This window comes from Engystomops pustulosus, chromosome 3 (genome assembly GCF_040894005.1).
Source record: "Engystomops pustulosus chromosome 3, aEngPut4.maternal, whole genome shotgun sequence".
NCBI classification, from domain to species: domain Eukaryota; kingdom Metazoa; phylum Chordata; class Amphibia; order Anura; family Leptodactylidae; genus Engystomops; species Engystomops pustulosus.
The window spans coordinates 198,989,661-199,007,962 of record NC_092413.1 but is presented as its reverse complement, the minus strand read 5'-3'; the positions used below and the strand labels follow the sequence as shown (position 1 = coordinate 199,007,962).

Below are 18,302 nucleotides of genomic sequence, written 5' to 3'. Positions count from 1 at the left end.
TCGGTCTCCTGCTGAGTAAAGCTTGAGTCCCACGGTGAAGAATGGATTCTCTGAACTCTGCCAAGTATTGTGCCGGAGCAGGCACTACACTGTGCCATTATGTAAAGTCACACACAGAGGCAGAGAGGAAGCAGAACATCGTTGGATGTAATGGGTAAAACGTCGGAGACAGGTGGCATTTCACATCAGTCATGAATATTTCATGTGAAACATTTCTGCAGTGCTCACATTTGCCATTGCATGAGTGACCTTACTGCAGGGAGACCGAGCACTTCTTCCCATTAGACGAGTAACTAGTAGATCTGCAAATATAGGGCAACGAGAGGCAAGATAATGTTTATTTAACAACACCAGGGAATGGCGCGATCATCTGAGTGGGATGGAGAGGTGGTAGACCGATAACAAAAAACTGAATTTCTCATATGTCTAATGTGGGGGGGGGGGAAGCTTGTTGTAATTTTGGAAATGCTTCTGAATGAGTGCTAAATAGCTTTTGTAGGTGGCCATTTAATAAAAGTGTATCTGTGGTTCTTTCTATGGTAACAGACTACAAACAAACCAGGTGTAGTCTGATAACAAACTACAATTACATGTGGTGTACTTTGATTAAGCAGTCACAATGCATTGTACTGTGTAAAGTAAGTCCTTCTACTCATACTAATACAATAAGATACTTGTAGGGGAATAAGTATCTCTGCCTTCATGATGTTCTTTGTCCACTCCTTGAACCATGGTGTAGGCTTTGTTTTTGGAAGCCAAGTTGGTGCAGCAAGCGGGGCTGCCACTAGGAAGTTTGGGGCCCCTCACTGGCAAATTTTGTGGGCCCTCCCACAGAATGATTATCCGGCCCTATGTGCACAGTAAGTTACCTGCACCTAAGAAGGGAAGGGGTTTTCGGTGACTCGGGGGCCCCTGAACACAGTCACAGCCCCCCTGATGGCAACTCTGGCAGCAAGTTTCACCCTTGGTCCCTAGCTAGCACCAGTCACTTTATGGGTTAAGTCAGTCCCTTCCATACAAACATTATCTAGATAATCAAAATGAAAGGGATGGATGATTAGCAATATGAACACCGGACCTAAATCAAATTTCAAAAAAAATAATTTAAAGCCACTATTTTAATGTCTCTTATGAAAAAGAACTAAATTTCGCTTACCTGAAAATTTCTTTTCCTCAAAGTCCAAAGGCAGCACTGATGGGAAAAGAGTCAAGGGTACTAATTAGGACAGAAGAACACAATAACAAAGTTAATTAGCAATAAATCAATTAACTGCCTGCCCTATAAGTATCCTAGGAGTCAAGGAAGAGGTGTGTTTTATGCAACACAAAAATAATTTTATTAGGAGGGAACATAATAGTGCTGCCTTCGGACTTGTGTATATACATAGTGGGGCTCATTTACTAAGAGCCCCCCTGGACCGCACTTTCATCGTACATCGCGACGATTTCCATTTTGCGCCTCCGGGACAGGGATTTAAAAGGGGTCTTTGGTGCAGGCAATCGGATTTTGGCGCAATTGCGCTGGATTTCATGCAACAGAAATCTGGGGGCAGGCCATCAGACGATCTGACGGATCTGGACAAACTGCGGAATTTAACTTCAAAATTGTGTCGCAAGACAAGCACTTACATGCACCGGGAGGAAGATGGTGAACTGTGTCGGACCTGAGCAGGGAAGTGACAGATGCAGGAAATCGGACGCACGATCTATGTGAATTGCGGCACAATGCATTCCGGACAGACAATGCACTTTCGGGAACTGCGAGGGACCGGGTAAGTAAATGTGCCCCAGTATTCTTAGCTATTCTCAGCCTTTTTGCCCTCCAAATAAATCTAAACATACATGTCTTCTCTGACCAGCCACTATGGGTTGCACTGGATTCGGCTCTGGTTGTGCCTTACTCACTAAAATCGCTGATGTGGTCCGAGTGTCCCTGTCATTGCTCGGATCCCTTAATGTGCACAATTCACATTCTACGCATTGCAGCTTTAGTGAGCGGTACGATCCAGGTATAGATTCCAATCCCCTTTCCCCCCGACCCTACCTATATGGGCCAGTCCAATTTTCACCTTGGGACTTTTGGGACTTCCTTGAAATGATGGATAGACAACAAGCTTCAACGGGTACACGATTTCTTGGCGGGGAAGTGATTAATGACTTTGACTAGTTTTTAGGCCAAGTTTCAGCCACCGCCATCTAAATCTTTCAGAATTCGACAGGTGGTTTTTGAAAGTCACTAATTCCTATGGGTACAGAATTATCATACACTGCAGTGGAGTCGATAGCGTTATATTCCTACTCTAGACTTGCTACCCTTTTTCTGTTGTATGGATCGATATGTAACCCTGGAAAGGAGGTGAAGCTACCCTTAGGCTACATTCACACTGCCGTTGCCCGCCCGTACCGTACCGTAGCGGGCAACGGCAGTGTACGGGGAGAGGAGGAGGAGGTGAACGCAGCTCACCTCCGCCCCTCTCCATAGCGATACATTGCGCACGGCCCCGTATTACGGGAAAAGATAGGACAGGTCCTATCTTTTTCCCGGGTACGGAACGGTACGGTGCCGCACGTGTGCGGCACCGTACCGCTCGCCCATAGAAGTGTATGGGGGGCGTATATCGGCCGTATATACGTCGGCCGTATATACGTCCTCCATACGTTCGTGTGAATGTAGCCTTAATGTTAAAATGGGAGGAGGATTTACAGGTGGTCGTGCTGATTGATAGATGGAGGGATTGTGTGAACTGTTAAGTAGCGACAGTTGGTAACTTTCTCTTATGGAAACACCTCTTAAAATACTAGATAAAACCTATATGGTCCCTAGGCCCGGTCAGCTTTCGCGGTTGTGATGAGGAGGGTTCCAACTTTCATTTGGTGGTCCTACCCGATTGTAGCTTGGTTTTGGAATAGGATAAGGCAGGTACTACAACAGGCAATGGGATGTATTATCCTGTACTATCGTACTTTCTGCTTACTAAGGGATAAGCCCGAATCTATCCCTCACATTAAGTTCAAACTATGCCAATTTGTTTTATTAGCAGCACCCATCCACATTGCATCTCAGTAGTGTAATATTATGTTGTGTGAAAAACTTAAACGGATTTTCCCACGAATCAAAGTTAGGCCTTATCCACAGGATAGGACCTAACTTGCTGATCGGTGGGGGTCTCAGTAATGATGCCCCCACAGATCACGAAAACAAGGGTTCTGATGGGGTCCCAGTTACCTCAGTCGGACCCCTTGTTGCTCCCGGAGAGTAATGGAGCAGACGGCCGCGCAAGACCAAACTGCTCCATACATCCTCAATGGAGCTGACGGAAATTGCAGAGCGAGTGCCCCACCAGGTCCTTATTTCTCTCCACTTCTTTTGTGTCTCCCAACATTACAGCAATTACAAGGGAAGGCCGCTTATTCAATTATAGGCTGTATCAGTGACCTACCTTAACCACTGATTGGCTGAGGAGCCTCTACTAGAGTTTCCTCTGGAGTCATGAGATTCCCTCTAAGTGCAGTAAGACAGGGACCAGAAGCAGCACTTCTAGACTGTGGGGGGGGTAAACTTTCAGCATTTTATTGGCCTACAGTAGACTTCTTTGCATTACATTTTTCTCAGCTGGAAAACTACTTCAAGATTCTTTTCCAACCGGAGAGAACATCTGTCTCCAAATGTGGACACGAATTATACAATCATTGGAGCACATTTACTTACTGGTTCGGAGGAGATCCCGAAAGTGCATTGTCCGATGACAATGCCCTGTGCCTCGATTCAAGAAGATTGTACGCCCGATATCCTGCATGTGTCGCTTCCCCGATCAGGTCTGCCGGAGTTCACCTTCTTCTTCACGGTATATGTATGTGCATGTCTTGCGACACAATTTTTAAGTTAAATCCAGCGGTTTGTCCGAATACGTCGGATCGCCTACTAAATACCTGTCCCAGCGGTGCGTCGGAAAACTAGATGGAAATGCTGCCGCGGGACCCTTAGTAAACAAACCCTATTATCTCTGGCTTCTTTTCATGAAAAATGGCGGGTCTTCAGTTTTTTACTTATACATCTTAATCTACAGTGTAAGATAAAGGAGTATGTATAGTGTAATCTTGTTCTTCTAAAAAGGGATGCCATATGGAGGACCAGAGATACATCCTCCTCAGGTGGACCACAACGTGATACTAGTAGTGCCAAAGGAAGCTTTGCTTCATAGGCAGGAGGCAGCCATAGGGCAACGCAATTCCGCAGTTACTGTAGCAATAATTCTCATTGTTCTACATGTGCATATGAACCCATGTTCCCAGCCTCAGACAACCTCTGAAATATACAGTTGCACTTTCTCGAGAGCCACATTGACTTTCTCTTGCGGTCTGTTTAGGAGGAGAATTTCTAGCAGTGCAGCAACATTAGTGCATTGATATTTTTAGCTTCAAAATGACATTGACTATATTCATCATCAGGGGCGTAACTTGAGGGGGTGCAGAGGTTGCGGTCGCACAAGAGGTTTAGGGGGCCCATAAGGTGTCACTTTCCCATATGAGAAGACTATTACTATAAACCATACATTATAGTCGGGGGCCTGGCACACACTTTGCACTGGGGCCCATCAGCTTCTAGTTACGCCACTTTTCATCATAGTCTATCTGGAACTGTCCTCTTCTGCTGCTCTTCACTGGCTCCTGATGCAGGAATTATGTGCCAGCAACAGGACCTAGGAAAGTTTGGCACCTCAAACAAGAGAGGACCGGGAAGTGGTGATTACTTCTCAGATGCACTGTACCCACTGCTCCAAAATCCTCTCTTACTCAAGGCACCACTTTCTTTTGGGGCCTGAAACCAGCACAAGTGTCTTGCTTCAGGAGCCAGAGCAGAACAACAGCCAGAAGAAGAAGGTCAAATGTGGCACAGGGAGGGGAGGAGGAATGATAAAAGTAGAATATTTTTTAGTTTTTGTCTGCGCAGGGTCTCCATTATTATTATTATAATCTCTGGAGTCTCTCCATTATTATCTTCTACTCTGGGGTCTCCATTATTATCTGCTCTGGGGTCTCCATTATTATTATTATCTTCACTGTAGTCTCTCCATTATTATTGTCTGCTCTGGGGTCTCCCTATTGTAATTATTATCTGCACTGGCCTTTTACCATTATTGATATGTGTTCTGGGGTCTCCATTATTTTTCACCTGCTCTGGAGTCTCTCCATTATTATCTTCTGCTCTGGGACCTCCATTATTATCATTATTATCTGCTGTGGGGTCTCCATTATTATTATCTGCACTGGGGTCTCTCCATTATTATTGTCCGCTCTGGGGTCTCCCCATTGTAATTATTATCTGCACTGGGCTTTCTCCATTATTATTACCTGTTCTAGGGTCTCCATTATTTTTTGCCTGCTCCGTAGTCTCATACTATTATTGTCTGTTTTGAAGTCTCCATTATTATGATATGTTTTGGGAGTCGCAATTTTTATTTCTCAGCTCTCAGCTCTAATTATTTCCCATGTGGTCTTGCTTACCATTATATATATATATATATATATATATATATATATATATATATATGTCTTATGCATTATTTATTGCCTGGTCCTGGCTCATTATTTACCATTATTTAGTTACCATCTGAATTCAGTACAGGCAGTCCCCGGGTTACATATAAGATAGGGTCTGTAGGTTTGTTCTTAAGTTGAATTTGTATGTAAGTCAGAACTGTATACTTTATCATTGTAATCCCACACAGAACTTTTTTGGTCTCTGTGACAATTGGATTTTAAAAATGTTGGGTTGTCATAAGAACCAGGATTAACATGAAGGGGGACATTAATCATAGTCTGTTAGACTGTTTTGAGCATCTTTTAGCGCAAAAATCTGGCGCATTTATGCACCCACGGCAAAGTTCGGCACTTAGTGATTTTGAGTCCCTGCGCCTTATCTGACATAGTGAGTACGTCCTATACAGATGTTTGCACGGGATCTATCACACATTTGCGCCAAAAAGGGGCAAAAATGCACCTACTCTGAGCAGGTGCACTTCCAAAAAACTTCGCTTTTCATTACTAAAAACATACATTTTAGGTTCCCAAATGAAAAATTCCCTCTATGCAACATGGAAAATACTTCGGAGCAGTTTTAAAATGTAACATTTCTCCAGTAACGACTTCATCATTGTCTATGGGATCATCTCTGTGAGTGATTATTGTCTTATTGTACAGATCTGAGAATATTATCAGTCTCCATTTCCTGGACATTATAATAAAAAAGGAAAAGACTCATTTCAGCAAGATTTTTTATTTATTTTTTTTACATCTCTTTTTTTTTACATCTTTTAGTCCCTGCAGTTACATCACAATGATAGTTTTTGGTGCAGAGATGAAGCCCTCGAACGTACTGTCATCTTTTCTCAGTCTCCTTTCATTATTTATCACAAATGAGATCTAACAATTTGCGCCAAATTTGGCGCAAATTTAGGCGCAAATGAATCGGACATGAGACAATTCCAAAATGCATTTACTAAGGCAGAACTAGATCCATCATAGATCAGGAGCCAAAAAGAAGAGCAAACCAGGCGCAAAAACAGGCGAACCTGAGACCCACTATGATTAATGTCCCCCGAAATCTTCATTACAGACACCTGTGATAACTGTTATAGCGATCATTGTATCCTGGAACTAAAGTACAGTAAATTACCAATATCCAGAGGTCCGTTTGTGACTAATGGTCGTATGTAAATCGAGTGTTCTTAAGTAGGGGACCGCCTGTATTTGGATTCTGGGGTTATATTTAGTGCTGTACTACTGTATTTACTCCGAAGTTTGTGCTATACTATGGTAGTTGGTGCTTCTAGGGTCCTGCTTACTATTGCAATTCCTTAAAGTTTCACAAAATACTAATGATCTCAGGGTGAGATTTTTACACTTGTCTATGGAAGGCAGGCCCGGCGCCAGCACCCGGCCAACCCGGGCAAGTGCCGGGGCCCCGGGGTACTGGAGGGGCCCATTCGGGCCCCCGGATCAATTGTACCAGTGTCTCTATGAGACACTGGTACAATTGATCACCATCCGGATCGATCATTTTTCTGCCTCTATGCTGCGCTGGTCGGGAGTGCAGCATAGAGGCAGAATCTAAAACTCACCTGTCCCGGTTCCCACGATGCAGCGCTCCGCAGGGTATGCGACTGCTCTGAAGCCGGCGCACATGATGACGTCATCGGGTCACGTGTGCCGGCTTCAGAGCCGGCGCGTACGGGAGGCCCAGGCCGAAGACAGCTGCAGGTGCTGCGCCGGGGGAACCAGGACAGGTAAAATACTTCTTTCCCGGAGGGGGAGTTTCAGTGTGTCCGCAGGGGGAGGGGGGAGGGATGGGGTCAGTGTGTATACAGGGGGAGAGGGGGGGTCAGTGTGTATAGAGGGGGAGGGATGGGGTCAGTGTGTATACAGGGGGAGAGGGGGGGTCAGTGTGTCCGCGGGGGGAGGGATGGGGTCACTGTGTATACAGGGGGAGAAGGGGGGTCAGTGTGTCAGCAGGGGGGTCCTTGTGTCAGCAGGGGGGGGGGGTCAGTGTGTCTGCGGGGGGAGGGGGGGTTCAGTGTGTCCGCAGGGGGGGGTTGAGGGGGTCAGTTTGTCCGCAGGGGGAGGTTGAGGGGGGTCAGTGTGTCCGCAGGTGGAAGGGGGGGTGTCAGTGTGTTCCCAGGTGGAAGGGGGGGATGTCAGTGTGTCCGCAGGGGAGGGGGGGTGGTCAGTGTGTCCGCAGGGGAGGGGGGGTGGTCAGTGTGTGGGGAGGGGGGGAAGTGTGGCCACTGGAGGGCGGCCCACGGAGGGGCCCACTAAGGCTCTGTTGCCCAGGGGCCTACTAAAACCTGGAGCCGGCCCTGATGGAAGGTACAGAGGAAAAACCCAACATTGTCACAGAGCTACATGAAAATCCCCACAAGTGTCAATTACATAAAAAATACTGGTACACAGATCGTGCAGGTTTATAGAACATTTTTTAAAAAATTGAAAAGAATATAAGTAAAAAGTACATATTTTACAAAAATTCCCACAGACAGGTCTGACAGATCAGATCAGACAGTCCTAAAACTGAAGTTACAAGGTGTCATCTTACTGCATTCCTCAAAGTTTGCTGCAAGCCATAGACGCTACTACTACGTGCTACTACGCTTCTACACACAATACTTGTCTACAGGGTAGTATATTATCTACATTATGCTATTATATTCCTGCCTTTATTATAGTTACTTTCAGCACTGCCATAACTATACCTAGGCAGCACCTAAACTGGCTCTATTATTATTTCCCACGATTCCCTGGGTGGCACTATTATAAGTGGCACTACTATAGCAGGTAATGTGACAGCCCTACCGTACACAACGGAGTGACCTTCATACAGTACATACCTTCTGCATGTCATGCCCATTCATCATGCCACATGCACATATCATGTAGGGTCACTTTCTAGACTCGTAGCTAAAATTGACACGTCTAGAAGATTATAAGACCAGGTAATATGAATAGTGATGACTCAGATATTGGCACCGGTCCCATCATATAGTCATTTTTTTTAAATACAATCTGGGTGCTGGCTGATAAATCTTTTTAATCTTGTTATTCTTTGAAAAAATATTTCGAGTCACGCCTCGAAGTAAAGAAAACCATGGGAGTTAAAAATATTTTTTAAAAATCGTAGACAATTTTACAACTTTTTCACCCTTGTACACAACTTGTAAAGGTTCTAAGGCAGGATGTTATCCCCTATTCACAGGATAAGGGATAAGAATCTAACTGGTGGAGGTCCGACTGCGTGGACCACCACATTCATGACAATGGGGATGGCGTTCTCACTAAAAGTAAGAGCGGCAGGTGAAGAACACATATTGCCACTCCATTCAATACTATGGGAGTGTTAGAAATTGCAGCGCTCAGCTATCTCTGGTTCGCATAGAGAGGGCATGGGTGTCCTGCGGATAGTGGAGCATTGTGATCAACAATTCCATATTGAATTAAATTCAAGTATTTATGCTGGACCTGCCGCTCCTTCAGTTAGTGAGAACAGACGTATATATACGTCGCGGTACGGTACTGCACACATGCAGTACCGTACCCTTCTGTATGCGGGAAAACATAGGACATGTCCTATCTTTCCCTGTATTACGGCGCAGTGTGCCATATATGTCTATAGAGAGGGGCAGGGGAGAGCAGCGCTCACTCCCTCCTTTCCCGTGTGGTATGTGCCCGCTGTTCTATGGCTATACATTCGTGTAAATTCGCCGTTAGATGAAGATTGGGAGAAACTGCCAATATTGTTGAATTAAAGGGGGGATAGTAGAAGGAACAAGATGGCAGTAAAATATAACTTTTATAATTATTGGTTAAAAATTATACACAAAATGAGATAGCTTATGCTGCCAATATTGTTGGTTTCAATTAAATGGGTTTTCACCCAATACACACTAGGCATTATCCACAGGACAGGGCCTGACTTGCTGATTGGGGGGGGGTTCAGTGAAGGGACCCCCACAGATCACAAGAAGAGTGGTCCGATGGGGTCTGATATAACCCAGTTGGACCCCGGGTGACTCCCCAAGCAGCCATCACGCATGGTCAGACGCTCCTGTTCATCTCTATGAGATTGGCGGTGATTGCCAATGGAACCCCGTTCTACTGATCTGTGGTGGTCCCATCACTGAGACCCCTATCAATCAAAACCCCTTTAACCATCTCGCATGTATAAGGCTCCCTGACTATCCCTTCCTGGGTAGTCATTTGGGGGTGATAAGGATCAGGAAACTGAATCAACTGTTAATCTTTTGCTCAAACATTTATGGCCGAACTCGATCATTCATGTGCATAAGGTAGATGTGATAGATAGATTTTTGGATGAATAAACATCAAACATGTAAGGCTTTACAGAGAGACTAATTGCCTGCCAGTGAGTTTAAAAATGCTTCGCTGGAGGGATTTCTAGCCTCATGTTTCTGGACTGAACTTGAATTGACACGCTGAGTTCAGTCCAGTGAAAGGAGAGATTTGGTCCTGGAAATCCCTCCAGCACTTGGGGCATTGTTCTCGGACCAAACTTGCTTGTGGGTGACCAAACTAATTGAGCATAGATTGGAGAGTGCTATTTTAAGAGTCAATGGGGCTCATTTACTAAGGGTCCGCGGACCGCACTATCGTCGGATATTCCAACTATTTCCAATTTGCGCCACATTTAGCAGGGGATTTTGGCACAAGCTATAGGATTTTAGCGCATCGGCGGCAGCTTTCATGCGACACAAATCAGGGGCAGGCCGTCGGACGATCCGACTGATTCGGATAAAGCGCTGGATTTAACATTTAAATTGTGTTGCAAGACAATGCACTTACATGCACCGGGAAGATGAAGGAGAACTCCGGCAGACCTGAGCGGGGAGCGACACATGCAGGATATCGGGCGCACGATGTAAGTGAATCACAGCAGATGTGCATTCTCGTCGGACAATGCACCTCGGGGAAGGCGGATGGGTAAGTAAATGTGCCCCAATCTCTTTTCGAATTTTCTTACACCACCAGAGTTTAACCAGGCCTGGCCATAGATATTACCATTTTTGTGTTTTGCAACATCTTCACCTCCAGCGTCATACGGTCTTCACCTGGCATCCTCATTTGTCTATTGATGCAATAAACGGTGACTTCACATAGTGGGATTGATTATATAAAGACTCAAAGGTTATAGATACTTAAACCCCCTACCCACCCTACATTGTTACATCTGTTTTCTCCAGCTCACGCTCTGATTCCTTCATTTCATGTAATATTCTGTGCTGCATTAAATATGTATTATATGTGAAGGCCAATGAGCAAGGTTAAAGATAGATGCAATACAACTTCACCATAAAATCATAGTATATAAGGTTGGTATAGTCACATAAAGGCAAGGAAACATGGACTGCTGAGAAAATACACTAGATATAGGAAATCAATTAGTCCTGGTGATTAACAGCTTGTTAATCCCTTAACCATTATCCCAGATCTCTCCCTGTTCAGAGGTCACATTCCTTGCACATAATATTTCAAGGGAGGAAAGGGATTAATATACTCATTTATATAGAACAGTAAAGTGCATCAATCAAAGAGGTTAAAGGGGTGTTTCCATCAAGATACGATGTAACGCTTGGGATGATAGGGGGCGCAGCACTATATAGCAGTATAGAGCAGTGATGGCAAACCTTATGGAGACAGAGTGCCCAAGCTACAACCAAAACCCACTTGTATGTCGCAAAGTGCCATCATGACAATTTCAGCAGTAACTTATTGATCCCTGCTGTATCACAGCTTTTAATCGTATTGGTGGCCTGAGTTCATCAATACAATAGAAAGATGAAGGAGAAATTCGGATTGTAGCTTCCCTCCAGGATGCCCTGAAGAGGAAGAATCAGGAGACCCAGAGCAGGAGCTCCAATGACAATCCATCTCTATCCACACCTTCCTGCTCCTCCTGTAGTCCTGGCAGCCAAGGATGTTGCTTTAAAATAGCGCTGAGCATGGCTTGTCCTTGGCTGTCTTGGACTGCAGGAGGAAGTCTTGAGTATTAGCTGGCAAACTATGTGTTGGTGTGAAAACCTGGGTGCCCACAGAAAGGGCTCTGAGTGCCACCTCTGGCACCCGTGCCATAGGTTCACCACTACTGGTATAGAGTATAGCAGTACTCCACCACCTCAATGAGCAGAGAACTAGGATTAGTAAATGCCTCCGAATACAGAATAAGGTTGGGTTAAGTAAGCAAGTTATGTCCTATTCACAGGATATGATAATAATAATCTGATCTATAAGGGTCCAACTGCTGGGAGCCCCTCCCTCCCCCCCCCCCGACCACGGGAACAGGGGGGGGGGGGGTTGTCACTAATGGGATGCTCGTCCTGCCATTGAGAGTGAAGTGAGTTGCTTGGGCATCTCTGGTACTCCACATAACTTGGTGGGACCCCCATAGATCATGAGAATTGTTGTACCCAAAATGAATGGAGTAGGTTGGACATTGGCACTGGAGGAAGTAGCTGGGCTAGGCTATCTCCAACAGTGCCATAGAGATTAACAGAGTAGCAGGCGCACATGCAGACAGCAGCTCTCTTCATTTGGGTGTACAATGGCCCTCCATTCTCATGATATGTGGGGGTCCCACCAGTCGGGTCCCCATTGATCAGCAAGGGTCCACAGGATAAAGCACTTAATATGACACTTGATGTGAGTGGACAATTCCTTTAAGCCCCAATGCCTATTCAGTAACTTTTTCAGACTTCGCCTCCCTTTCCACATCTGCCGTAGACAAGATTTCCTGCCAGGTTAGTCACGACCTCAGCACCATGGTCCTAGCATGCGCTTCCTCTACGACATGTAGCAGCAGGCCCAGGAATACGCACAGAACACTATAAATCTTGTTTTACAAAATGTTTCCTACGAACTGCTATTGTTCTACCTGGACGGAACATAATGCACAAACGTTCACGTAATATACTGTATAAATATCATTGGAATTAACAGCTCCATGACACTTCCTCTTTACTTTATGAAATATGGAAATATCAGGAGAGCTGAACTATTATTTTAACAAAATAACAACTGGGTTCAGTGATGCTTTGACCGATCCTTGTGGCCGATGTATTTGCCTTTTGGATGTATTACAGCAGCCAACCTGGCTCCTTGTCATTGATCCTGTGTCTGCACTAATTTTCCTGTGGCAAAGACCTGGCCTGTTTCTAGCAGACAATAAGATTTTTATCTTAATCCCTGAAGAGTTTTATGGATGACCTGTCACCTCTGACATATCTGTTTTAGCATATATTTCCATTCCTTTTTAAATATAAACGATGGGGGGGGGGGGAATAGTTTCTCGAAGGGAATTTGTCACAGAAAAAAAAATTCTATCTGATGTGTGGTCAGCATGTTATAGAGCAGAAAGAGCTGAGCAGATTGTACATAGTGTCCTATCTGCAGGAAGCATGTTATAGAGCAGGAGGAACTGAGCAGATTGTACATAGTGTCCTATCTGCAAGCAGCATGTTATAGAGCAGGAGGAGCTTAGCAAAGTGTATATAGTGTCCTATCTGCATGCAGAATTTTATAGAGCAGGAGGAACTGAACAGATTGTACATCGTGTCCTATCTGCAGGCAGCAGGTTATAGACCAGGAGGAGCTGAGCAGATTGTACATAGTGTCCTATCTACAGGCTGCATGTTATAGAGCAGAAAGAGCTGAATAGATTGTACATACTGTCCTATCTGCCGGTAGCATGTTATAGAGCAGAAAGAGCTGAACAGATTGTACATAGTGTCCTATGTGTAGGCTGCATGTTATAGAGCAGGAGGGGCTGAGCAGATTGTACAGTGTACTATCTGCAAGCTGCATGTTATAGAGCAGGAGGAGCTTAGCAAAGTGTATATAGTGTCCTATCTGCATGCAGAATTTTATAGAGGAGGAGGAGCTGAACAGATTGTACATAGTGTACTATCTGCAAGCTGCATGTTATAGAGCAGGAGGAGATTGTACATAGTGTCCTATCTGCAGGCAACATGTTATAGAGGAGGAGGAGCTGAACAGATTGTACATCGTGTCCTATCTGCAGGCAGCAGGTTATAGACCAGGAGGAGCTGAGCAGATTGTACATAGTGTCCTATCTACAGGCTGCATGTTATAGAGCAGGAGGAACTGAGTAGATTGTACATAGTGTCCTATCTGCAGGTAGCATCTTATACAGCAGGATAAACTGAACAGATTGTACACAGTGTCCTATCTGCAGGTGAATTGGAAGAGATTAAACATTATGGGGCTCATTTACTAAAGGTCAGAATCGCACATTTTCGTCGGGTTTCCCGAATATTTCCGATTTGCACCAAATTGCCCCGGGATTTTGCCGCACGCGATCGGATTGTAACGCATCAGCGCCGGCTTTCATGAGACAGAAATCAGGGGTGTGGCTGTCGGAAAACCCGACGGATTCGGAAAAACCCCGGAATTTAAAAAAATTGTGGATTCGGGTCCGGCCAGGATTCCACCAGGTGGCGCTGCTGCGCTGAAGAGCATCGGAACGCACTCAAGTACACCGAGCCGGGCTGAGTGAAGGTAAGTGCAAGCTCCGCGACACTTTTTGTCTTTTAAATGCGGCGGTTTTTCCGAATCCATCAGGTTTTCGTTCGGCCACGCCCCCCGATTTCCGTCACGTGCATGCCAGCGCCGATGCGCCAAAATCCCGGGGCAATACAGGGAAAATCTGCTCAAATCGGAAATATTCGGGTAACACGTCGGGAAAACGCGAATCAGGCCCTTAGTAAATGACCCCCAATGAGAAGGGACATTATTTCCTACTTCCTCCTAAAGACCATGCGTTCATCATATCTGAAAAGAAACTCAATAGGAAAAGTATAGGTGACATCATGTTACTTCATCTAAAGTATAAAAATCTAGTGCATGGAAAATGCCATCTTTATGGCATCTGAAAGATGGACAAGTCTATTCACAGAGAACCCATTGCCCGTCTGATTCTAGTAAATACTTGTATTTTACTATAAAATAACCATGTTAGAGCATCTACATTCTGCTTTTCTAGCTTTTATTTCTCCTAAAACAATTATGAATATATTGACCACTCCAACATGTTGAGCACTGATTGGACGGTATCAGGGCAGCGATGGCGAACCTTTTAGGGACTGAGTGCCGAAACTACACGCAAAAGCCACATATTTTTCACAAAGTGCCAAATCCCAGTATAAAGTAACTAAAGTAACTCAAATTGTCCGACAAGGATTCGGGTCTGCCGCGATTCACTAAGATCGCGCGTCCAATTTCCTGCATCCGTCGCTTCCCCCGCTGAGGTCCGCCGGAGTTCACCTTCTTCTTCCCGGTGCATGTGAGTGCGTGATCTTGCGACACAATTTGTTTTTAAATTCCGTGGTTTGTCCGAATCAGTCGGGTTGTCCGACATCCACGCCCCCCCCCCCCTGATTTGTGTCGCATGCAAGCCGCTGCCGATGGCACCCGAGGCAATTCAGGGCAAACCGCAAAAGAATTGCGAAACCCCACGAAAATGATGTTCGGACCATTAGTAAATGTGCCCCACAGAAGATACTGTAAAGTTGTTTAATTGGGAATATAAGATTACCAGGGTATAAAATAGCCTAGGTAAAACTTTACCCCCAGTCCAGAATATACCGCTCTAACATGGCTCATGGCTGGTATAGAATGGCCCAGGCCACAGTATATCCCGGAGAGTAAACTCTATACCAGGGGGTGTAAAATATCCTATGCCAGACTGTATCCGTCCTAGGCCAGACTGTATCCATCCTAGGCCAGACTGTATCCGTCCTAGGCCAGACTATATCTTTCCTAGGCCAGAGTGTATCCGTCCTAGGCCAGACTATATCTTTCCTAGGCCAGACAGTTTCCTTCCTAGGCCAGACTATATCCCTCCTAGGCCAGACTATATCCTTCCTAGGCCAGACTATATCCTTCCTAGGCCAGACTATATTCTTCCTAGGCCACACTATATCCCTCCTAGGCCAGACTATATCCCTCCTAGGCCAGACTATATCCTTCCTAGGCCAGACTATATCCTTCCTAGGCCAGACTATATCCGTCCTAGACCAGACTATATCCCTCAATGTCCCATCGCTTCACTTCACTTCCATATTTACTATAGTCTCCACCGGAAAAGATGCAGAGACTATAGCTAAAATCTCCACCACTCAGAACTGGTCTAACATGGTCTGACCTGGTGGAGATCTGATGTATATACTGTACTAAGAAGCCGGAGCTTCTTACTATATCTGACCTGCAGAACATCGGCAGGGGGGGGGGGAGCGGTCGAGGTTTGGAATTCCCACCCATATGTTTTTAAAACTCCCCATCCCCTTACTTTAGAAACTTTATTGTCATCGACTAAACTAGTTTGAATATGCATGATGACAGTGGTATCCTAAAAAGAACACAACTCCTACTAATTTTTTGATTCTTTTTGCCTTGTTTATTGAAGAAGACGCCCTCTCTGTAGCGCAGTGTGAACACCTATCCAATAAAACGATGGGTCGCCACTTTATGCAGTTTCTAGAAGTGGCCTGCAGCCAGAAAACTTGACGACTCACACCCTTCAAGTGACTCAGCCGTCTGACAGACTTTGTTATACTTCCTGGCTTATCTGTCTCTTTTCTGCAATCTCACTAGCACACAGCAATGCCATGTAAAATGGGTCAGCCGCTGCAGTACTTACATTGTCTGAAGTGAGGTGGCACAGTAGCTTTGGAAATTACAATGGAAATTGCTTTTTAATGAACACAATTTGCATCAGAAATGCGGTACAATAATTTGTGTGTCATGCTCTCAACTAGAAATTCCTCCTATGTCTTGGACCATAACCTTATCCGTTTGTGATATTGATAGTCCTAGAGGTAGGATCTGTACCTATCAGGACCTTTGCTGTGGATACGCATACATACCATAGATGGGAATACCCGTTGTGGTAAAGGCCATGGTACTGCTTCAGGAACCATAAAGACCAGGTGTTCAGGAACCAAAAAATTGATTAAAAAAAACATATAGATTTAGGATACGTGCACTTATCTATGATCCAAATACTGTGGATTTCGGGAACTTTTACTGACGTGAAAAAGGTCCAGATTACCTGGACCCAGTAATCTGACACACCAGTCAGATTCCCCCGGTGCCTTCAGGCATGAAAGCTAGGAATGATTTTCAGCCCTTAAAGTGTGATACAAAGCCAGTAAGAATGTAAAAAATGGGGCGTGCCATAACACACCTATGTCAACAGCTGTCTGGATCTGTAGCGGCCTGTAGGACCTTCTCTGGGCATGGCTGGGAAATGTCTCCCTCATTCCCGAGAAACGCCCTGTGATATGAACATGAGCTCTGCTTCTCAGTGTGGCTGACTCACGCTATCACAGCCTCCCCATATGAAGTCATTGATAGCAAGAGGTGGCTCATCGCAGGTATCAAAAGCCATGGCTGAATGTCTGCAGTTTGAGGTTTATTCTTCAGCTGAAATCAATATTGAGATACACCTGAACCGCTGGCCAAACCGATGGCCAAAGTCGTTCTTTTAATCACATACTGTGCCGTGTCGGTTTTGCCATCACTATAGAGAGGCAGCGCCTAGAGGAGGAGCGATTGTACCGTCACCATAGACAGGGGACATCCTCTATGCCTAGAGCTGTGGTGGTTCTTCCATCACCATGGACAGGGGGCTTCCTCTATGTCTAGAGGAGGGGTGATTGTAACGTCACCATAGACAGGGGGCATCCACTACACCTTAAGTAGAGGAAATTCTATCATCACCATAGACAGGGGGCATCTTCTATGCCTTGAGCTGTGGTGGTTCTACCATCACCAAATACAGGGGCATCCTCTACACCTAGAGGAGAGGTGGTTCTACCATCACCAAATACATGGGCGTCCTCTACACCTAGAGGAGAGGTAGTTCTACCATCACCATGGACAGGAGGCATCCTCTATGACTAGAGGGAAGGGCAGTTCTACCATCACCATAGACAGGGGGCATCCTCTACACCTAGAGGAGAAGAGGTTCTACCATCACCATAGACAGGGGGCATCCTCTACACCTAGAGGAGAGGAGGTTCTACCATCACCAAATACAGGGGCGTCCTCTACACCTAGAGGAAAGGTGGTTCTACCATCACCAAATACAGGGGCGTCCTCTACACCTAGAGGAGAGGTAGTTCTACCATCACCATAGACAGGGGGCATCCTCTACACCTAGAGGAGAGGAGGTTCTACCATCAGCATAGACCGGGGGCATCCTCTACACCCAGAGGAGAGGCGATTCTACCATCACCATAGACAGGGGGCATCCTCTACACCTAGAGGAGAGGCGATTTTACCATCAACATAGACAGGGGGCATCATCTATACCTAGAGGAGTGGCAATCCTACCATCAGCATAGACAGGGGGCATCCTCTACACCTATAGGAAAGGAGGTTCTACCATCACCATAGACAGGGGGCATCCTCTACACCTAGAGAGGAAGCAGTTCTACCATTACCATAGACAGGGGACATCCTGTACACCTAGAGGAGAGGCAATTCCACCATCACCATAGAAAGGGGGCATCTATTACACCTAGAGGAGAGGCGATTCTACCATCATCATAGACTGGGGGCATCCTCTACACCTAAAGAAGAGGTAGTTCTACCATCACCATAGACAGGGGGCATCCGTGGCATAACTAGAGTCCTCTGGGCCTCTGGGCATTGAATCCTACTCACCTCTCTCCCCATTTCAGTGTTTTATAGTGCTACTTGTTATAAAAGACAGA

The 18,302-nt window shown here is 45.5% G+C and overlaps 1 long non-coding RNA gene across 1 annotated transcript; it reads right to left on the bottom strand.

Annotated features, from left to right (window-relative positions):
• Positions 1 to 684: 684 nt before the first annotated feature.
• Positions 685 to 2,365, bottom strand: LOC140122559 (uncharacterized). Its single transcript, XR_011854342.1, has 3 exons — positions 2,045 to 2,365; positions 1,157 to 1,216; positions 685 to 1,027 (listed from the first exon to the last, which is right to left on the bottom strand). It is a non-coding gene; the product is annotated as an uncharacterized lncRNA (long non-coding RNA).
• Positions 2,366 to 18,302: the final 15,937 nt, after the last annotated feature.